Below are 22,064 nucleotides of genomic sequence, written 5' to 3' on the forward strand. Positions count from 1 at the left end.
TATCTTGTCGGATCACCTTCTTCTGGTCTTTACTCTAATGTCATCCTATTTAAAATTTTGCCACCCAGCTCACTCCCAAACGCCCCCTCCGAGGTGTTTCCTATCTACCTTTTCTGCTCTATTTTACCTTTTGGCACTTATCACGAATTAATGCATTCTACATTTTTCTTCTTTGATTTCTTGTTTATCTTTTTCTCAATAGGACATGCACTCTAGAAAAGGGGAGATTGTTGTTTATTCTGTTCTGTGCTCTATCTCCAGTGCCCAGAACTGCCTGATAGATGGTAGGGCTATTTATTAATGAATGAATTTGTAACAGTAGGTGAAGTGTATGGTACAGTGCTTAATCCACAGTAAGCACTCAGTAAATGTCGGCTGCCATTTTTTATTTATTTATTTATTTAAATTTTTAAATTTTTATTAATAAAACCAATCCCCATTTTTTTTTAATACAGTTTTGTTGAGATACAGTCACACACCATACAGACCATCTGAAGTATACAATCACTGGCTCACGGTATAATCATATAGTTGGACATACATCCCTATGATCAATTTTGGAACATTTTCTTTACTCCAGAAAGGAAATAAAAAATAAAACCCAAATCCTCCTACCCCTTATCCCTCCCCCTCAGCCCACCCATTGACTGATAGTACTGGTGTGGTACATTTGTTAACTGTTAATGAAAGAATATTAAAATATTACTGTTAAGCATAGTCCATAGTTTGCAATAGGTACATTTCCCCCTGTTATTTATTTTTAATCCATATGTTTTACTCATCTGTCCATGCCATAGATAAAAGGAGCTTCAGACACAAGGTTTTCACAATCACACAGTCACATTGCAAAAGCTATATTGTTATACAATCATCTTCAAAAAACATTGGCTACTGGAACACAGCTCTACAGTTTCAGGCACTTCCCTCTAGCCTCTCTAATACATCTTGGACTGAAAAGGGATATCTATATAATGCGTAAGAATAACCTCCAGGATAACCTCTCAACTCTGTTTGAAATCTGTCAGCCACTGACACTTTATTTTGTCTTGTTTCTCCCTTCCCCCTTTTCAGTCGAGAAGGTTTTCTCAATCCCTTGTTGCTGAGTCCCAGCTCATTCTAGGATTTCTGTTCCATGTTGCCAGGAAGGTTTACACCCCTGGGCATCATGTCCCACATAGAGATGGGAAGGGCAGTGAGTTTGCTTGCCATGTTGGCTGCCATTATTTTTATTGTTGTTAATTATCCTTCAGAACCAGTTCAAATATGGCTTTCTCTGAGTCCTATCTTAGCCCTTTTCAGGGTTGAGTTAAATCCCTACGACCTCTACTCTTTGCTGATATTCACTCTGTGTCTTCTTTCTCTGCTTTGGCATTTATCATGTTTCCTTAGTGAAGCTTATCTCATTTTTTTTTCTGTCCTTGCAGGGAAGATTGGCCTGTTCAGATTAGTATCTTAACTGTCTGGTACCCACCAGGATAGCACATAATAGGAGCTCAGGAAGAGATTATTACTGGCAGCTGTGGCAAGAGGAAAGTACTCTCCCATCTGTCAGGACCTTTAGGAAGGATCCTGGCTTCAGCTTCATTGCCTAATGTTTGTGCCTCCATTCCAAGGGGGTGTCAAGGGAGAGTGCAACAACATCTTAAATAACTGAATTTCCAGTGGTATATTTGGAGCAAGTTTTGGGAAGAATGTGTCTCCTATGCACTGTTCCTTGAATGACTGTATCTGGATGACCTGCTTGTCCACATTCAACAGCCTGGCTCTTTGGCTACTTAGGTTCTGATGGGTTAGGGTTGTTCAGAGAGACTGTGAATAAAAGACCAGTGTGTTTGGGGAGGCAGGGTAGAGGGGGAGAAGAAGAAAGCACTTGAGCTGGCCCTCAAGGGATTTGGAGATAGGGGTGGGGAAGGAGAGCATGACCTCTGGAGGTGGCAAAAGGAGGAGAGCAATCCCTTGCCCAACCTCGGTGACAGGTGAGTTCCTTGGAGGCATGGATAGGTGGTAGTTTGGGGCCATTTGAAGAAGGTCCTTAAATGCCAGGGCAAGGAGTTTGGCCTCTTGTATTTGGCAATAAGGGTCCACATTGGGAATTCTGATAGTGTGGGGTTAGGAATCAGGGAGTAGATGGGCTGTGGGAAGGAGCGCTGGAGTAATTTTCTCCTATTTAGATATGGAGTTGTCTTTTGGGACACACATGTGGCATGGCAGTGCCAGAGTTCATGCCTGCAGGGCCCAGCATTGCCTCACCCAAGGGCAGCCCAGCTTTAGTTTAACCAACAGAGTGCAGGGGGCTGAGAAGTTAGAGGTTGAGGTTTGGCAAGGGTTTGGGTACAGGATCAGACTTTTTGCCTTTGAGGGCAACTGTTGATATCTTGGGGTTGCTGACATTTTCTTGACCTACGTGTTTGGGCTCACCTATTTATAAGCCACTTGCTTCTCTGGCATCAGTTGGATCCCTACATTCTGGGAAGGGCTGGCCAATCTGTCACATTGGTCCATCTTGCATCAGGTTACTCTGCAGAAAAGCTTTATTCCCAGAGATTTGTAAACTTGGATTCAAGTGCTACCTTGGCCCATGGGTTCTGTGTGGCCTAGGCCAGGATGCTCAGTTGGTCTCTTGGGAGTTTCCTTTCTTTATCTGTCAGGTTAGCAGCAGGCAAGCCAAATCCTTGGGTTCTAGGCTACAGTCCCTTCCATCTCTCCTGCCTTAGGTCAGGTTTAGCTCTAGAGGCTTGTGAGAGGCTGAACCTTCAGGTGGGCATTCTGTGGCCACACTGTGGAGAGGATATGGCTTGATGTGGAGTGTCTTAGAGGGTTAAAAATCGTTCTCTCGTCCAGGGATTGATTCATCCTACAGAATGGGGTGGGGGGTGGGGGGTTCTCCTCCAATTCTCCTCCAGCTTTGAGATGAAATTCCTGAAATGACCATGGCTTTGTGGAGCCTTTCCCTTCTCTTGCTTTGTTCTCCTAAGTGGAGTTCCTGCCCCTGCCCAGAATTCTGATTTTCCTATGGCTATCCCCATTCTTTCCATTCCCATGTGCCCAGATTTCCTCTTCACTTTCCCCTTACTTTCCTCCTAAGTGATCTCAGACTCGGGGCCCCCTGATGGCAAGAACATGTGTGTCCTTACACATTTGTGATCCCTTTACTCTTAGCCTCAGCCTTTTTCCATTTGGTTCTCTCGTTTTCATCATGATCATTTAAGATGACTGCATAATACTCTATCAAGGGAATGTTTTCAGTAAGCCATGAGCTTGTTGTGAGGCATTTAGATTGCTTCTAATTTTTGCTCTTTCAAGTAATACTACATTAAGCCATCTTTGTGTATTATGGAATCATTTCATTAGCTTGTCATTTAGCTAATGGCAGTGGTCCAAGAATAGATAGAGAATTAGAATTTCTTTTTTCGAGAAGAATGTTGTGAGACTATTTTAAAAATTAACTTTAAATGCTAGGAACCATCTTTGTTGTGTTTTCCTCAAATGAAGAGGCAGAATAATGGCGATGTGAAATTAGATGCATATTTACAAGAAGTACTTGACTTGTTGTTTGTTCCTCAGTGTGGAGGTGAGCCAATAAATTCTCCTAAGGAGCAATCTACTTGCTCAAATTGAGGAATTCTTCATCTCTGTATCTTTGATGATTTAATTAAATCAATAGCAAAATAAAATAAACTGATCTTTTCTTAAGGATGTGTTTAAGAAATGCTCTAAAATAAGGAAAATATGGAAAAGTAATTAGGATTTATGAGAAAAACATGGTTTTTTTTAAAGCAAGAAGTAAACCTGATGGGAAGCACAGTTAACAGAGGAAGCAGGTTGCAAACTTGCTGAAAGGATTTGGCTTGTTGTCAGCCATTAGGAAATGTCTAGAATGAAACCAACCAACGTACATCATGACTGGATCCCAGTGTTGCTTTGATCAAAGCTGAGGTCTTTGTTAACTTTGGTGTGATGGGGAAGGCTTCCTCTGATCTGCTGATCCATTTGTTGGTTATTGTTGTTGTGTCCATCCCTGGCTGTTTACTGAGACTTTACACTGTAAAAGATTATAGGGAATAAAAATTTGAGAAGGAAAAAGCCTGATGCACATTTGTTTCTGGAATGCTCATGACCTGGAATGAGAAGGGTAAAACAAGTCTGAAACTGATTACTCAAGAGAGATTAAGAGGTCCTAGGAGATATTAGCCTCCTTGCCCTGAGTTAGAAGAAGGAAAAATTCCATTCCATTGGGGGACCAAGACCCCAGGGAATCAAGAAAAGTTTTATGGAGGTTGTTGCTATTGTCAGTACCTTAAAGGACAGGCTGAGATGGAGATTGGGCATTCCCAGCACAGGTAAAAGGCCCGAGAAGAGGTGCTGGAGGTGGAAGGACACAGGGTTTGTTTGGTAACTGGCCGAAGCATTGGGTGCATGCAATAAGGGTCATTGGGAGCATTGTGTTGAGTAATATCAGGTGCCAGGCATGATTCTCAGAGCTTTACATATGTTAACTCAGTTAATCCCCACAATGACTCAAAAGAAATAGGCACTATCATTATCTCTATTATACCGACAAGCAAACTGAGACATACAGCAATCAACTTGCCCAAGATTACATCACTGTAGAGCCAAGATTCAGACCCAGTTGGTCTGTTCCAGAACCGTTACTTAACCATGAAGCTGTCTCTGAGGTAGGGGAAGAACAGGTACTAGGATCAGAAAGGTGATCAGGCCGTTAAGGGTGTACGGATGTAGAAGAGAGGCCAGTGAAGACGAGAGGGACTGGAGAGGTAGGGCTGGTGGGTGGGTGGTGGTAATGAGAACAGTGAAGGGTCACAGGAAGAGAGAGTTTCAAGGAGGGATGGTGAGTAAAGCCCAGCACTACGTACAGTCCTAGGAGGTGAGAGCTGAGAGCAGGTGGGGACCAAGAAGGAAGCTGAGAGCAGCTCTGGAGAGCTGGAGGGCGGCAGACCCAGGTAGCTGCTGCCTGGGCCTCTCCTGGCTGCATGGTACCATTCACTATGGGAGGATTTTGTATTTTGAAGATGGCAAAGCAGGTGCTATGCTATTGGGTATCTGTGTCCTCTTATCATTAGAAGGAGATGAGCATGACAGAGAGGGGGCATGTGAGAGCTAGCACTGCTAATTTGGCAAACCCAGTTGCTTTTCTGCAGCCTAATGATTTTTGAAAGTTGTTTGCTATGCTAAGGCACAAGTGTGACTCCTTCATCAGAGTGCTGAGGCAGTCGTTATTTTTCCTGGAAAATTGGGCCCTTGTGGGCTTTGTGTGTGGTTTATTTGAGTTCCATTTTTATAGCCTTATTACCTTGTCCCTATGATGCAAGAAGCTTCTCTCTTTTCTTGAGTTTTGCTGGCAAAATTGTCTCTTAAAAGGCACGAAGTGAGCTCCCATCATTTGGATGGTTCTTTCTTTATAGCAGCACTTTTCTGCAGACTCAGCACATACTTTTCATTGCCTGTGTCACCAGTTGTCATGTTTCTCTGATTGTTGGCAGTTTACTGAGAAGTTTTACGCAGCGCTTGCATCTGACTACCTAGCTATTTGCCATGATTTCTTTCAGAAGAGTTTGTGCATGTGAATATCCATTCAGTAGATTCCACTCTGAAATACCACCCTGGCAACATCCATGCCAGACCCAGATACCCAGTCTTGTCCTCAGGCCTATAGCAATTAACATTTATGGAACCTGAGCTGTTACCAGGCACTGTGCTAAGGGATTTATGTTCATGATCTTAATTATTACCTGTTATTACAAAGTACATAGTATTCTTCTCCCATTTTACAGATGAAGAAAATGAGTTTTAAAGAGGGAGAAAAACTTGGTCCAGGTCATGTGTTAATAAATGTCAGGACTGGGCCTCAGCTTAGGCCTTTCTGACCTTGGAGCCCATGTGCTTCATTTATTCATTCATAGAAAAATTCATTCATTAAAAAATTCAATAATGAATGACTGACTGCAATAGGTCAGGCAGTGTTCTCAATCCAAGAGAGACAGCAGAGGGAAAAAAAATGGCACCAATCCCTGCCTTCTGCTTATATTCTAATGTGGGAAGATAGAGAAGAAAAAAATGAACCATTAGGTTAAATAACAAACAAATCCCCATATCTTATCAACCCAGAATGATTTTATGTTTTGCACACCAAAACTACAGTGTGGCTGCTCTGGTTCACAGGCATCCTTCCTTGAGGTCATTGAGGGATCCAGATTCTTTTTGTCTTGTGACTGTCCTCTTTGAGGTCCTCAGGTTCATTTCCATTTAGTTGGAAGATAAGGAGAGAGAGGGGGGATTCTGTGGGAGGTTTTTCCGGGCCAGTCGGGAGGAAGCATTGATTCCTCCCACCCACATTCCATTGGCCAGAGCTCAGTCATATTGGTTATTTGTAATTGCAAGAGGGGCTGGGAAATGTGCCCACAAGGAAAAGGAAATGGGTTTTGGTGAATTTATGCCATAGAACATGCCACAGTGAATGAGGTGAGGAAGTAAGCTGAGGGGAGAGCATTTTAGGCAAAGGGAACTGCAAGGGCAAAGGCTGCTACTGTGGCTGGAATGGAACTGAGAAGGAAGAGGAGGAGAATTTTAGAAGATGAGGGCAGAGAGGTAACTACCTGGGGTCTTCTTGGTTATTGTAAGGACTTGGGTGGATTGCGAGGGACACATGGACCCATGAACATGTCAGGTTTTGAGAGAGGAATGACATGATCTGAGTTAGGTCTTTTAAGGATCACTCTGGCCACTGTGTTGAGAATAGACTGAGGGAGTAAGGAAGGAAGCAGGGAGACAAGTCCGAGTCTGTTGCAGTTGTCCAAGTGAGTGATCAGAGTGGCCGGGTCTAGTGTGGTGATGTAGAGGTGGAAGGAAGTGGTTGGCTTTGAGATGTATTCTGAAAGTGGTGGTAGAGGTGGAAGGAAGTGGTTGGACTTGAGATATATTTGAAGGTGGACAACCAGTTTTACTGTAGGAGTGGTTGCAGGGTATAAGAGGAAAAGATTCCGAGGTTTTGACTTTTGCATAATAACTGTTAGTCTCACTTTCAACCATTAGAGGGAAGAAAAGGGAAGATTTTTCTAAAAGAAAACTCAGTGTCCTCTAGTTTGTGATCTTCACCGCACAACACTGCCAGGTGATTCTCATTCATAACTAAGCTTTCAGACAGAGGGAGGGCATTTGTAACTCTTCCCAGCTCATAGCATGGATGAGACGAGGTGGCAGTGGTCTCACATCATATGGAGGTCTTTGGGTCAAGCCTTTGGACCCCCTTGGACTGCTGTAGGACAGCCCATCTTACCCCCTGGGTGGCTGAGAGATGCCTAAAGGGGTCACTTTCAATCTCTGCTGTCTGCAGCCACTGATAAGGCCCTGGTTGTATTGTAAGAATATATGTGTTTGGGAGTGGGAGTGGAAATGGTTTCCCTGGAATTTTCTTAACAATCATGATTGCCAAGTCAGCAACTGGGACTTTTAAATAGGTCTTGTGTCCAGTATCTCCAGTGAAACCAGCTCTCTGTGAAGATTTATTTTTTGGTAGTTTTTAAAATTACAAGTTCAATGTCTGACAGTACAGGATTTTTCAAAATATCTATTTCATATTGTGTGACTTGTGGTAGTTTGTATTTTGAGGAATGAATTGGTCCATTTCATCTAAGTTGTCAAATTATGTGTGTAGAGGTGTTCCTCATATTCCTTTGTTATCCTTTTGATGTTTGCAGGGTCAATGGTGATACCCACTGTTTCATTCCTGATAGTGGAAGTTTGTGTCTTTTCTTTTTCTTTTTCGGTCTTGATGGAGGTTTATCAACATTATTGATCTTTTCCAAGAACCAGTTCTGTTTCATTGCTTTTCTCTATTGTTTTTCTGTTTTCAGTCTCATTGATTTCTGCTCTTGTTTTTATGATGTCCTTCCTTCTGCTTGCTTCGGTTCTTTTTTTTGCTCTTCTTTTTCTAGGTTCTTTAGGTAGGAATTTGAATTATTTATTTTTCCCCTTTTTCCTAATGTATACATTTAATGCTATAATTTTCCCTCTCAGTACTGTGTTAGTTGCATCCCACAGATTTTTGTCTGTTGTAATTTTATTTTGATTTGGCTATATATTTCCCTTGAGATGACCTCTTTGACCTATGGATTATTCAGAAGTATGTTAGTTTCTTTTTTTTTTTATCCTCCTTGATTTCTTATATCTGCTGTTTGAATTGCTTTTCCTCTATAGATAAAATTCTGTTTTTCTCTTGCTAATCTCAAGAATTTTTCTTTGTCTTTTATTTTTAGAAGCTTAAGTATGATGCATCTTAGCATGGATTTGGGGTCATTCATCTTGTTTGAGGCTTGCCTAGCTTCTTGAATCTGTAGGTTTATGTCTCTTTCCAAATGTGGGAAGTTTTCAGCCCTTATGTCTTTGAGAACTTTGTCAACCTTATCCTCTTTCTCCTCTCCTTCTGGGACTTCAGTCAATGAATGTTATAGCTTTTTTGTTATAGTTCCACAGGTCTCTGAGACTCTGTTCATTTTTTTCTTTCAGTTTGCTTTCCCTCTGTTGTTCAGATTGAGTAATTTCTTTTGTTCTGTCTTCCAGGTCACTGATTCTTTGCTCTAGCCATTTTGTTCCACTCTTAAGACCATCTACTGAGCTTTTTATTTGTTAGTGTATTTTTCAGTTCTTAAATGTTTATTTGGTTCATTTTTTTCCATTTTCTTTTTATTGAATTGGTTAATGTTATAGTTCCAGCACTGCCAAAACCATGCCTGAGAATTCAGAGAAAGAAGTGGTACAATGGACAGCCTCATCTACGCATCATACAGTATATTCAAACTTGATTCATATGCATTTTTGATAATTTCACAATCTTTTAAAAAGTTGTAACAAGATTTGGAATTTTTCATTTGCTTCAGATTTCTGAAGGTCTTCGGATTTCTAGTACAGTATGCCATTAAATAACATTTCTATATATTCATCTGAGTTCGTTCCTGAAAAATATAATATCCAACAAGATTTTGCTGGAAAAGATGCATACTTTTCAGGGAAAATATATGGCTCTATGTCCAAGAGATTATTTAAGGTTTTTGGTTCCCAAATGAAGTCTTCAGTTTTATCAAAAGTCTGTTGTGTCTCTTTTAATCATCCAACCTCTCCTTGGCTCAGCTACTTGCCCAGTAGATCAGAAAACAGGTATCCTTCCTGCCACCTCAAGTAATACCAACCTTATTGCCCAGAAGTGGTTGGCAGGTCCTGTCAGGAGACAATATAACCCTCCTAGGAATCCGTTTCCTGCACTGATACTTTCAAGACTGAGCTCCTACCAGAAAAATGCTCTCATATCAAGACAGTTTTATTTGCCCATTTGCTTCATTCTTACCAGTAGCAAGTCTACAGCTCCTGCATTTGGCAAAGGTATTTATTATAGAGAAACTCAGACTCTTTGTCAAGTGGTCACATAACACTTTGAAATAGTTCTATTAAACCAAAGAGACAAAACTAGAAAATTACCAGAATATTTCATTAGATGAAAAGAAACATTTTAGTAACTCTGGGTAGCTCAAGTCCCTTTTATGTTTTTTTTTGGCATGGGCAGGCTCTGGGAAATGAACCTGGGTATCCAGGTATCCAGCATGGCAAGCAAGAATTCCGCCACTGAGGCAGGTTTGCTCCGCCCTCAAGTCCCTTTTAAGGACCAAAAAATTATTGGATAGTTTAAGCTGTAATTATTTAAAACACAAGTGCTACATCACCTGTCTCTTGCCTCTGACTCTCCAAATGATTTGAACAACATGAAGATACCATTTGGTTCCTTTTGATATTTTCTATTTCTTTCTTTTTCTTGGCTGGTTTTTTTTTTAATTTAAATTTGTTTCAAGTATGTTCATAATTACTCACTGAAGCATTTTTATGATTGCTGCTTTAAAATCTTTATCAGATAATCCTAACATCTTTCACCTTGGTGTAGGCATTTATTGACTATAATTTTTCATTTAGTTTGAGATCCTCCTGGTTCTTAGTATGATGAGTGAACTTTTATAGGAATCTAGCCAATTTCATATTATGTTATGAGACTCTAGAAGTTAATTAAATATCCTGTTTTAATTGGCTTTCTCTGACATCACTGTGGCAGGGGAAGAGGAGGTACTACCTCATTACTGCTCGGTGGAGGTAGAAGTCCAGGTTCGTTATTTGGCTTCTGTTGACACCCATGGTGGGAGGTTCCTCCTTATTGCTGGGTTGGGATGGGAGTTCCAGCTCCCCACATGGTCTTCACTGATATACAGTGCGAGTGGCCTTGTTGTTGCTGGGTGATAGTGAGAGTCCTGATTCTTTCCTAGGTTTCTTCTGATGCCACCCCAGCAGGAAGAGGAAAGCAAGCCTAGTTATCACTGGATAGGGGAACTCAAACTCCCCATGTGGTCTCTAGTGACATTGCAGAGGGAGGCAGTCCTGGCGAAGGGGAAATCCTGGCTCACTTCTTGGACTTCTCTGATGCTACCCTGGCAGCAGTCTTGCAGCACCATTCCATCCTTGAAAGGGTGGAGGTGTAGGTATCTCATCTGTACTTTGCTGGCGTTGGCTGGGGTGGAACCATGGTGTTTTCTCTGTTGTTTGGCTGGAATAGAGTGGTTACTGTCTAAAAATTTTCTGTTTTGATAGAGGAATCAAGCTTTTTTATTTTTTTGTACTACGTCCTGTCGGCATTTCTGGGTCACCAGCTCCCTGACCTCCAAATCTGAGCAAAAGGAAATAATAAATATGTGGCAGAAAGGAAACTCAAGTTCCTTGCCACCTAGTCTTTCCTCATGTACTGAGGTCCCTACCGCTCGGGCTTCTTCATCTTGCCTTTCAGAGTCTCCTCCTGTTTGCTTTATATATAATGTCCAGGGTGTTTAGTATGACTTAGCAGGAAGAATAGAAAAAGTATATGTCATGGGAAAAATTAGAGAATGTCAGCTGCGGCCAATTTGTGAAGGACCTTAGATACCAAGGGTTTGATTCCAGAGGCAATAGGAGGGTTTTTGGAGGATCAGCTCTGACAGCAGTGTGGGGGAATGGCTAGTTGGGGGAGGAATGGCAGGGAGACCAGAAGGCTGTTGCCTGGGTTCAGGTAGAAGATAGCGAAGTCCCAGACTGTGACGGTAGACATGGGCAGAAAGGAAGATGAGGAAATTTGATATGGACAGTGAGCAAGAGGGAGGAGACTAGGGTGACTCTGAGATTTCTAGCTTGGCAACTAGTTGTGGCTCAGTGAGATTAGGAAGGCAGAGGGAGGAGTCTAAGTGCTACCAGAAAGCTATATTCCAGGCATTTTTAGAGCACAGCTAGAAAATTGGACTAACTGTGCTTCCCTTCAGGGAAGGCTACATAGAAGAAATCTGGCTTCTGTGTAAAAATCCAGGGAGCATGCATTCTGGATAGAGGAAATAATGTGGGGAAAGTCATAGATACAGGAAATAGCATGGTGGGCCATTAAGACTCCAGCTAGCGAAGGCATAAATGGGTAGTTATTGGTTCCATAACTAGGAAGGATGCCATGGGAGTTCATAAAATAAAGAGGTTCTGGAATGGAAGTTGATGCTGCCAGTGGTCCATCTGGCTCCTTGCCTGCCATTCGCAGTGTGTTGGCATCAAACTTTCCTGCTGTAGTTAGGCACTCTCCTCCTCAGAGCACAGCTGCCGACAGCCCCAGTTTAACAATCCCAGTGAAGGGAAAGCTCTTTTCTTTGTCTCCACATATCAGTTCTGGAGAAAGGTTCTTAGTGGCCTAGCTTGAATCATGTGCTTATCTTTTTGGACTAGTCAGTGTTGCCACGGAGTGGGGTATTCTAATCAGCTGGATCATATGCACCCCAAAAGGGTGCAGGATCTTTTATAGTGAAAAAGGGTATAGAGGAATTGGATCTGAGAAAGATAAAAAACATTTACCATGGCTGACTCTAATACATTTTGAATAATTCATAGTTTTAACAATGCAGGAACTCTTTGGAGTGTTTTAAGCAGAGAACTTGATCAAATTTGGATCTTATCAAGATCATGCCAGGAACTGTAAGGCATTGTGGTTGGAAATAAGTAAGTGATTAGAGATGGAGAGATTGGTTAGGAAGTTGCTGTTATGTTTCTGAAGATGGTTGATGAGATCTATTAGTTATTTCATCTGTACTTTACCTCATGGGAGAGAGATAATAGAGTTTAGAGAAAAATAGGCAAATAGGACTTGGAGAACAACTGGAGTGTACAGGGAGAGGAAGGGTTTAGAGAGAATCCTCCTCCACCACCACCACTACCCAGTGGGGGGTAAACAGATGTTATCTGGAAAGCTAGCCTTATCTTTGGAAACTATTTAGGAAAAAAGAGGTGGTGGACTTTTCACATCTTGTGGTGCCCTAACTTGGAAAAGGAAGCTGATTGATATATTTCCCCCCTTCTAAAAAGTTTCTTTTCTTTAAGAAATCAGGTAACAGGAGATAAAGTCAGGAATCCCAGTGGAGAAGTAGATGGATGCAAGGAGTACACTTGCCCAGAGAACCCCTATCTATCTACAAGCCTGCCTCTGGACCTGCACATCTACTTTAGAAGCATTTGTCTCTTTGGCATTGTCCCTGCTGGGAAGTGTCCATTGGATTTGAAGGATGAGCAGAGAAATGCATGATCTAATATATGTTATAATGGATTCCCTCCTGTATTGAGAGGAAACTATGGTGGAAGCAAGGTCTCCAGTTAGGAAGCCATTGCAATGTCTAGAATGGTAATGATGGAGATGATAAGAAATGCTCAGATTCTGAATATGTTTTGAAGGTAAAAAAAATTAGTTTTAATTAGGATAGGATATGGAGTGAGGGAGAAAGGGAGGAGATGAAAATGAGTCCAGACTCTTTGACCTGGGCAGCTAGAAGAATGGAGTTGCTATAAACTGAGATGTGTTAAACTTTGAGAGGATAAGGTCTGGGAGGAAGGTCAGGGGTCTATGTTGGACAAGTTAAGTTTGAGGTATCAAGCATGTCTAACACAGAGCTTCAGCTTACTTGACATCTCTTCTTGAAGCAGGCAGTTGGATGTACTAGTCAGGATTTCAAAGGAAGGTCCAGACTTGGAGAGAAATTGGGACCTCATTAGCATGTAGATGATATTTGAAGCCAGGAGATCAAGTAAGAGCCCCAAGAGAGTCATTGAAGACAGGGGAGCAAAGGCCAAACATGGTGGGGCATGCACCATTAAGAGATGGGGAGATGAAGAACCAATAAAGAGAAAGAGCAGCTAGTGAGGTGGGTAGAAAACTGAGAGACAGTATTATCCTAGAAGCCAAGTGAAGCAAGAAGGAATTATTAAGTGGTATCAAAAGCTGTAAGATGAGGGTTAAGACTTGACCATTGGATTTAGCAATGTGGAAGATAAGCCAATGCATGCTTCTGGTCCCAAGCTTAACATTTCAATAACCCAAAAGTTCCTGCCCTGAAGGAGAATATAATTGTGCAAAAAAAATATCATCCAAGATTGAAATGAATAAGAAAAAGATGTAGTGGTACAGCAGAAGGGAACAGTATTTCTAGCTTTTGTGGGGAGGAAGGAGGTCAGGTTCATTCATGTGTTCATTCATCCATCCATGCATTTGTTCATTCCACAAATATTTATTGGGGCCTTACCATGGACTTGGTCTGGAATATGAGGTATGAAATGGACAGCATTTCAGCAGGTGGAGATAATGTGGAGAGAAGGGAGACAGACATCCAGCTAAAGGGAATGCTGAGAGGAAAGAAGTGTTTGTTTGGGAATCAGCTATCAGTCCTATTTGTTTGGATTGTAAGGTTCAGTGGGGGAAAGTATGTGAGCTGAGGCTGTAGAGTTGGGCTGAGCCAAATTGCTACATTGTGATTACAGAGTTGGGCTTGCCTTCTTAGATTCTAAAAACCTTTGAAGGTTTCTGTCTAAGGAAATGTTGTTCCAAAGCTGTATATTTAGAGGATTAATCTCATTATTCCCTCCTTTTAAAACATTGCCTATTAAAAACAATGGCATTGAGGCATGCATTTCCATCACCAAATTGTGGCCTAGCAGAATTTTAGATACACAGGCATGTGTTAATGAATTGAGTAGGCTGTTTTTCCATCCATTTTATAGGTTTTTACTGAGGGCCATCTAAATGCCAGCAGTGTTCTGGGCAATGGGGACAAGGAATGAGATGAATTAAACAGGTATTTTTTTTCTTGAAGAGCCTACAGTCTAGTGATCTCCATTCCTAAAAAAGGTATTATATTATAATGTCTCCTGTGTTACAAACATCTCACCGGAGTTCTGTGGGAGATGAGAGGAAGGGGTAGCTGGCCTGCCCCGTCCACTGAGGAGGCTTCCAGGGAAAAAGTATCCATTGAATTTGAAGGCTAAGCAGGAATTTTCTGGACAAAGAAGCAAAGATGGGCATTCTAGGAGGACAATAAATCAGAACTTTTGGAGACTGTGAATTTAAAGAAAATGTATAAATATTCTCTCTTACAGCTAAACTCTTATTTCATTGGCTTTTAGGTGGTGCTGATTAGAGTGTATGCTTTTGGATCCAAATTTAACTTTTCAAATGTGGAATCCTAGGCCTTCATTGGTAAGTTTGTTTGATGTCTTCTTACCAAATTATGTTATTGGAGGTCAGTATTTGGAATGAAGGGCAAGGTGGCTGTTTTTAATATGTGCTCTGTGGAGGCTACCAAGCCTGGACCTAGAGAAGCCTATAGTATAGGCTGAAAGGACACACAGGAAAAGTGACATCTCACAGTAGGTTTTTATGGTAGATGCAGAAAGGGAGGCCAGAGGAAGATAATCCAAGGGTCACAGAGGTTGGATGGGACTGGCTTGATGGAGAGGTGGAGCTTTGGCTGTATTTTGAAGGAAAAGGTAGATTGGGAAAAGTTCATGCAAGAGTGAAATAAGATTGTCAAGGGCTTGAGGAGGCATGAGGTAGAGAGTGTGTGAACTCAGCAGCAGACCTGTGGGAGCAAAAGCTTCATACACAGTCATTATAGGCAAGGAATTTGGCAAGGTCTGCTAGTGTTTGACTGCTCTAGACCAGCGTCAACAAACTTTTTCGGTAATGGGCCTGGTGGTAAATATTTCAGTTTCATGGGTCATGTGGTCTTTGTCACAACTATTCAGCTCTGCTGCTGTACCTTGAAAGCAGCCAGAGATGATATGTAAATGAATGGGCATGTTGGGCTCTAAGAGACAGGTGGTGGCCAGGTTAGCCTATAAGCCATAGCTTGCCAACTCTTTTTCTACACCCTGCATGCCAGATTAAGGAATTTGGACTTTATCTAAAAGGCAGTGGGAAGCCATTGAAGTTATTTGGGAGCTAGAAGTGAAATGGCAGAAGTGGTGTTTTAAGACCAGTGATTCATCTGTTAGCTGAACAAAAAGCATGCAACCCTGTTAGAAGGCAGCAGCAGAAATCTAGGTATGGTGTCATGTGGTTAATAGTGGCTAAAGTGGGAGGAAAAGACCAATAGAAGAGCTACTACAAAGGTAGAAATAATAGGATTTGAGGTCTTATTAGACATTAAAGACAGGAATCAAAGAAGGTCAAAGTTTAAACTTGGTGATTCTCAGAGTTGCCATTGACCAAAATGTAGATATTGGGGGCTGAGAGGAGTAGAAGCATCCAGTTTCATATATGTTGAATTTGAGATGACAGACAATCATCCACAAGGACATGGCCAGCAGATAATTGGAAATGCTGGGTTGGAGCTGGACTGAGAAGGTTAGGTCTGGAGATGTAGAGTAAAAGCCAGAGGATTAAATAAGTTCTCCCCATGATGAGGAGAGGGCTGAACCACAAGGAATGCCCATAACTCTGTGTTGGGAAGAAGGTGGTGAAAGAGAACTAGAGGCTGTGGGAGGAGAAATTCCCTGGAGCAGAGGCCAGGAACAAGGGACCTGAGAGAAAGCTTCTGAATTTGTGACAAGTTAATTACAGATGCCCCTGAAGGATGTATTGTCATAGGAGGGGAAGTAGGAGAAAGCCATACTGCACGGAGGTAGGATATAAACGACAGAGAAAGAATCAGAAGTGTTAGAAAGAGTATGGGAAGTAAGAGAAGGAAGACATAAAGTATAGGTAGGTATTTGCATGTCAAAATAACCTTTTCTTTAGCTTTGTACCCGAAAACATGCTATGACCGGTTCTCATTTCGTTAGTCAAAGCCAAGCTATGTTTGGAAGTTTATGTGTACATTGGGTTTGTGGTTGTGTTTTTGTGCTCCCTTTGAGGTGTATGCTCATAGTTCTGTCACAATTTGCACCATGGAATCCAGCCCATGCTTGGACTCTTGCCATAGAACAAGATATGACCTGTTGAGGAAATAGTTGCATTTGCATAAATTAGAGGAGAAAATGAGGTTGATCTTGAGAATCACCAGGTTTGAACTTTGATCTTCTTTGATTCTGTTTTTAATGTCTAATGAGACCTCAAATCCTATTATTTCTACCTTTGTAGTAGCTCTTCTAATGGTCTTTTCCTTCCACTTTAGCCACTATTAACCACACAACACCATGCCTAGATTTCTGCTGCTGCCTTCTAACAGGGTCCCTTTTGTTCAGCTAACAGATGAATCACTGGTCCTAAAACACCACTTCCGCCATTTCACTTCTAGCCCCCAAATAACTTCAATGGCTTCCCACTGCCTTTTAGATAAAGTCCAAGCTCCTTATTCTGGCATGCAGGATGTAGAAAAGAGTTGACAAGCTACAGCTTATAGCCCTCTTACTGCAGAGGCCACACAAGTATGGGAAATTCAGACAGTTCCTTGAATCATTCAAGTAGATATCAATTTTTGCTCTATTATTTCTAGTGGAAGTTCTTTGGTTTGGCTGCTAAATATTTTCTGACATGGTTTGTGTGGATAGAGCAGTTAGAGGTCTAGTATTAGAAGCAACTGGTGTAACTGGTTCCGGCTACCAGTTATTGAACAGTCATGGTGCACTAGGTTCTATGCCAGGTTCTCAGTATTTCGCCATTTCATTTAATCTTTGCAGCAAACTGTGACACGGAAATTACTGTTCCCTTTTCAGCAATATGGAAATCAATTTATAAGGTGATTACCTGACCAAGGTTACAGGGGATCTGAACTCAGACCTTTCTAACTCTTAACCCCTGGCCCGTGCCATACCCTATTTTCTCCCACCTAAATCTGGATTTCTCTTTCCTGGTTATATAGAAATTCTAGAGCTAGATTGAGCCCTTGAAGTTAAATATTCAGTGCCTGTGGTGGGTGTTTCTACATCTTAGGAGTCGATTAAAAGGGCGGAAATAGTGTGAGGTCTCTGGAAGGGACTAAGACCACACTTTAAATGCTTAGTTTATTTCCCCAGCTAATACTGGCGGCCATTATTTTCCTTTAGTTGGAGAAGGAGGCAGCCTTGGACTTGGCAACGTATCATCAGTAGGCATGACAATCAAATATCAGCCTTAGTTCTATAAGAATTGTAATCTACTTTTGTTTAAATATTTGGAATTTCTGTCCATTCACCTCCAACCTTAAGTTTTGAGGACAGGGTCCTATTTTGTCTTGTTTACCACTGTATTCTCTGTATCTAGTGCAGTATCCATTATGTAGTATACGTTTATTAAATAATTGTTGCTTCTAATGAGCCAGGTGACTTGGAACAAGGTGGTTAACATCTGTGTGCCAGGCACTGCTGTAGCACTAAGGTAATGGAGGTGACACAGAGCAAAACCTCTGACCTCATGAGGCATATATTCTAGTAGAAGAGACAGACTGTGTAGATATATGAGATGTGTATTGTAATGTCAAGCAGCAGGTCAGCTTTGAAGAAAAATGCAATGAGATAAGAGGGTGGAGAGCTATGGGGCTGATATTTTAGTTCCTATGGTCAGGAAAGGACTCCTTGAGAAATGAAATGAGTCAGTGAGCCTGTTGTAGGCAATGTCATAACGGTGCACACATGAGGTAACTACAGATTTGTCAGCCGAGCCCTTGATGTTTCTATGGAATTATTTTGCTTGGCTGCAGTTGCTTACACACTCCTAGTTGCCCACTCCAGTGAGGGCTGCCTCTTTGGGCCTCCTTCCTACGGCCTTGCTGAGCACTTACTCACTGCCTCCTTGCCTGACCTGATATCTCCTGGTTCTCCTGCAATCTCTCGAACCTCAGCCTCTGAAGCTGCTCTGCCAGTTCTCTTCTTTGTCCATCCCTTTTGGTTTTGCCTTGGTCCCTTTCATGCTGCCCCTAGTGTTCTCCCTGGATGAGCTTATCTCCTACTCTCCTCCATTCCATAGACACCCAAATCTACTTATCCAGCCCAGAACCTCCATCCAATCCACACCCCCAGCTGCCTGCTCTGCAGACACCTCACACTCACTCCTCTCCCTGGGGACAAATGTTTTTCTGGCTCCCGGTGCTGCTCTCTTGGGTAATGAGTCTGCACTCCCTCAGTTGTCTCTACTTCAGGAGTCAGCCTTGGCTTTTTCCTTTTCTCACCTGTCACATTGGATTGGCTACCAAGTCCTAAAAAGCCATTCTTCTCATTTGTCAACTCAGTATTTTCTTCTCTCTTTCCACTTCTTTATTTAGGACCCATCATTTGGATTTTTTCCAACAACCTCTTAATTGGTCTTCCTTTGCCCATGTTTTTCCTCCATCCCCCTGACTCTGATCAACAAGACATTTCTAACTCACAAATCTGATCACATCTTTCTTCTGCTTAGAACTCCCCAAGTGTTCCTCATTGTTTATAGAATAAAATCTAAACCTCTTCAGTGAGCCTTTTCACAGGCTGCCCTTTGGCCACCTTCCTCATTTCACTTTTTCCTTAACTCAGTTTTCTTACTTCCTGAACTGTCACCTCTTCATGCCTTTCTGGTGCTGGGCCCTCTCCTGGGAATGACCCTTCTACTATTTCCTAACTGGGTAACTCAGCTCAAGTTTCCCATTTTATGGACACCTTCCTTTCCCACCCCTGTGCCCCTCCCTGACCTGGAGATGACCTTCCTCCTGGCTCCCAGAACACCCTGCATTTCTCTTTTTCTCAAAGCACTTATCAGGGTAACTATTGATTTACTTATCTGTTAGGCTGAGTAAATTGAGCTCCTTTAGGGTGGAAACCAAACACACACACACACACACACACAACATAAATCTCTGTGTACCCAGTGCCAGCACAGTACACCTGGCTCAGGAAGTGTTTCTGAAAGAGTGCGGATAGCAAAGTCTGTGCAGCCAAACAGCAGATTTGTAACGTAATCAAATATATTTGAAATCAGATGCTCATTGGCTGGTGGTTTGGTGGGGCTGCCCCACTTCTCACCTTTGAGTGCAGGACAAGTTGTTCTGGGTTTGGGTTTGTTGTTACAGCTTATGTCTCCTAGGATGCTGAGGACTCAGGAATGTGGCCTGTATGTGCTTTGTCCCCAATTTTTTCCTAAACATTCTTTTTTTAATGTTTTTTAAAAACATTTTTTTTAACAACAGCAGAATAAACATTTTATTTAAGCACACATGGAATATATACCATGACAGACCATATCCTGGATGATAAAATAAACTTTAACATGTATAAAATAATTGAAATAATGCAGAGTATGTTCTCTGAACACATGGAATCAATCTAGAAATCAGTTACATAAAAGCAGTAGGAAAATCTCCAAATTCCTGGGAGCTCAAAAAGAAATCTATTTTCTGTCTCTATAGATTTTCCTATTATGGATGTTTATTATAAATGGAATCATATATACATTGACATTTCATTGCAGTTTTGATTTTCATTCTCCCAATGGCTAATGATGTTGAACACCTTTTTTTGTGCTTATTGACCACTTGTGTGTCTTTGGAGAAATGTCTATTCAAATCTTTTGCTCATTTTTAAATTGGATTATTTTCTTTTTATTGCTGCATTGTAAATATTCTTTGTACATGCTGGATATTAGACCTTTATCAAATAATGATTTGTACATATTCTCTCTCTTTCTATGGGTTGTCTCTTTACTTTCTTGATAGTGGACTTTGATGCACAGAAACTTTTAATTTTTATGACATCCGATTTATCTGTGTTTTCTTTTGGTGCTCATGCTTTTTGTGTCATTGTTAAGAAATTGTTGCCTAATCCAAGGTCATAAAGGGTTACATCTATGTTTTCTTCAAGGAGTTTTATAGTTTTAGCCCTTATCTTTAGTGAATTTATATTTGAGTTAATTTTTGCATTGATATGAGATAATATCCTAATTCATTCTCTTTTTAAAATATTTTTATTGTAAACAACAAACAAACATGCAAGCCTTCTTGACATGGTTACAATCAATGGCTTGGCTTACAGTATCATCACTTGTTTATGTAGTCATCACCATGATCATTGTTTTGAACATTTGCATCTCTCCAGCAGAAGAAATAAAAAAGAAAAAAGAAAAAACTCATACATGCCATACCCTTTGCCCCTCCCTCTCATTGACCACTAGTATTTCAATCTACTCAATTTATTTTAACCTTTGTTCCCCCTATTATGTTTATCTCTTATGCATATTTATACTCACTTGTCCATACTGTAGATAAAAGGAGCATCAGACACTAGGAAAAACATTTTTTTAAATGTTTTTTTTTTTCAATGTTTTTAAAATGTTGATGGAATAGTAGCAGTAATTCAAAAGGAAAAACAGCCTTTTCTCTCCTTGGTCCAGCTGAGACTGCTTTTCAGGCTGAGGGATGCAGATGCCTAGTGGTTCTCTGTGAAGGTTCCTAACAGCATCCTTCTCTCCACCTGGAACCTTGTCAGGTTTCAGTGGCTACTGAGGAGTAACCCACATAGGAAGAGGCCATGGCCCAGGGCTCCCAGGTCAATGCCTGTCTTTTGGGACCTCATACAGTGCACCTAGTTGATAGCAAATAAATTCTTATGTCGTGTCATCTTCGCTTCCTAGTTCTGCCGCATAACTGGTAAGTTGCTCCCAGAATGCCACTTCTCTTTGGGGGCTCACAGCACAGGAAGTGAGCTGCTGGCTAACACAGCAGTATCCAGCTGATCAGGGTGCTCAAGCGGAAATGTGGAGCTGCTCTCCCTCTCCTGGTAATGCTTATGATGCTGCCCTCCCTCGCGGAGATATTCCATAAGCTTTTCCTGAGCATGGAATATATTTCCCTTCGGGTTTGCCTAGTTAATGCTGTTCACCCTTCAGATCCCAGCTGATTTGTCTCTTCCTGGATCTTCCTGACCTCCCTGATAAGAAGGCCAGGTCTTATCATCACATTACCCTTATCATTCTATCCTGCCTTATTGCTTGCTCACCATGTGCCAAGCACGGAGTAGTGTTAGGGACCCAGTAGATACTGCCTGGGCTCAGTATCATTATTATCCCAATGACATAGATGCAAGGAAACTGAGACCTAGACCAGTTGAGTCACTGGCAGAGCTAGGGTTTGCCCCCAGGCAGCCTGGCCTGGCTTTACACTGGTACCCGGTCTCCTGTCCTCCTCATGCCCTCTGCCACACATTACAGTATCTCCATCCTCTCCTCATTCGGAGCACTCATCACAGATGCAATATTACATGTGTTTGTGTGATTATTAGATTAATGAATATGTGTCCCCCTACTGGGCAGCCCCTTGTATATCCCAGGGAGGCAGGAGCCTGACCTCTAGTTAGGTGCTTAACCCAGAGTTGGCACAGCCTGTCTGACTGCACAGAGAGAGCCACTCACCCCTCTTTCTCCTTGCCCCTTTCATCATTTGAGTCTGAGCGTGAACATAAAAGGGGCTTCCCCCTGCCCCTTGTTTTTTGGGTCTTCTGGTTGTGGGCATGGGGTTTAGCCCTCATCGTCACCTCCCTGTTTTGTTCTAGAACCACCCCCCCCCTCCCCCCGCTAAGGAAGCTTACATGCTTGGCAGGACTGCCCCTTCTGCCCACTCCCTTTGTTTTGTTCTCCATATTGCAAACTCCTCCTGGTCCTTTTGAGAGGAAATGGGCCTTTTTCTCCGAGAACCAAACCAATTGTCCTTCGTCTGCTCTCTGGACCTGCACATGCTCGGGATGGCTGTGACCAGGGTGGGTCACATTAATCTGGTGCCTTACTTCCTCGCCCTCCCAGAGCCTCT

The 22,064-nt window shown here is 41.9% G+C and overlaps 1 protein-coding gene across 7 annotated transcripts in view; it reads left to right on the forward strand.

Annotated features, from left to right (window-relative positions):
* The window catches only part of BMAL1 (basic helix-loop-helix ARNT like 1), a 112,526-nt gene that overhangs the window by 18,006 nt on the left and 72,456 nt on the right, over positions 1-22,064 (forward strand). For 6 of the 7 annotated variants that reach the window (XM_077114030.1, XM_077114034.1, XM_077114031.1 and 3 more), the window contains exon 2: positions 14,503-14,575. The exons of the other annotated variant lie outside the window; for it this stretch is intronic. The gene's annotated coding sequence lies outside the window, so the exon portion shown is untranslated. The remainder of the gene's footprint in view (positions 1-14,502; positions 14,576-22,064) is intronic. 7 annotated transcript variants of the gene reach the window in all.

Source organism: Tamandua tetradactyla, chromosome 8, assembly GCF_023851605.1.
Source record: "Tamandua tetradactyla isolate mTamTet1 chromosome 8, mTamTet1.pri, whole genome shotgun sequence".
NCBI classification, from domain to species: Eukaryota; Metazoa; Chordata; class Mammalia; order Pilosa; family Myrmecophagidae; genus Tamandua; species Tamandua tetradactyla.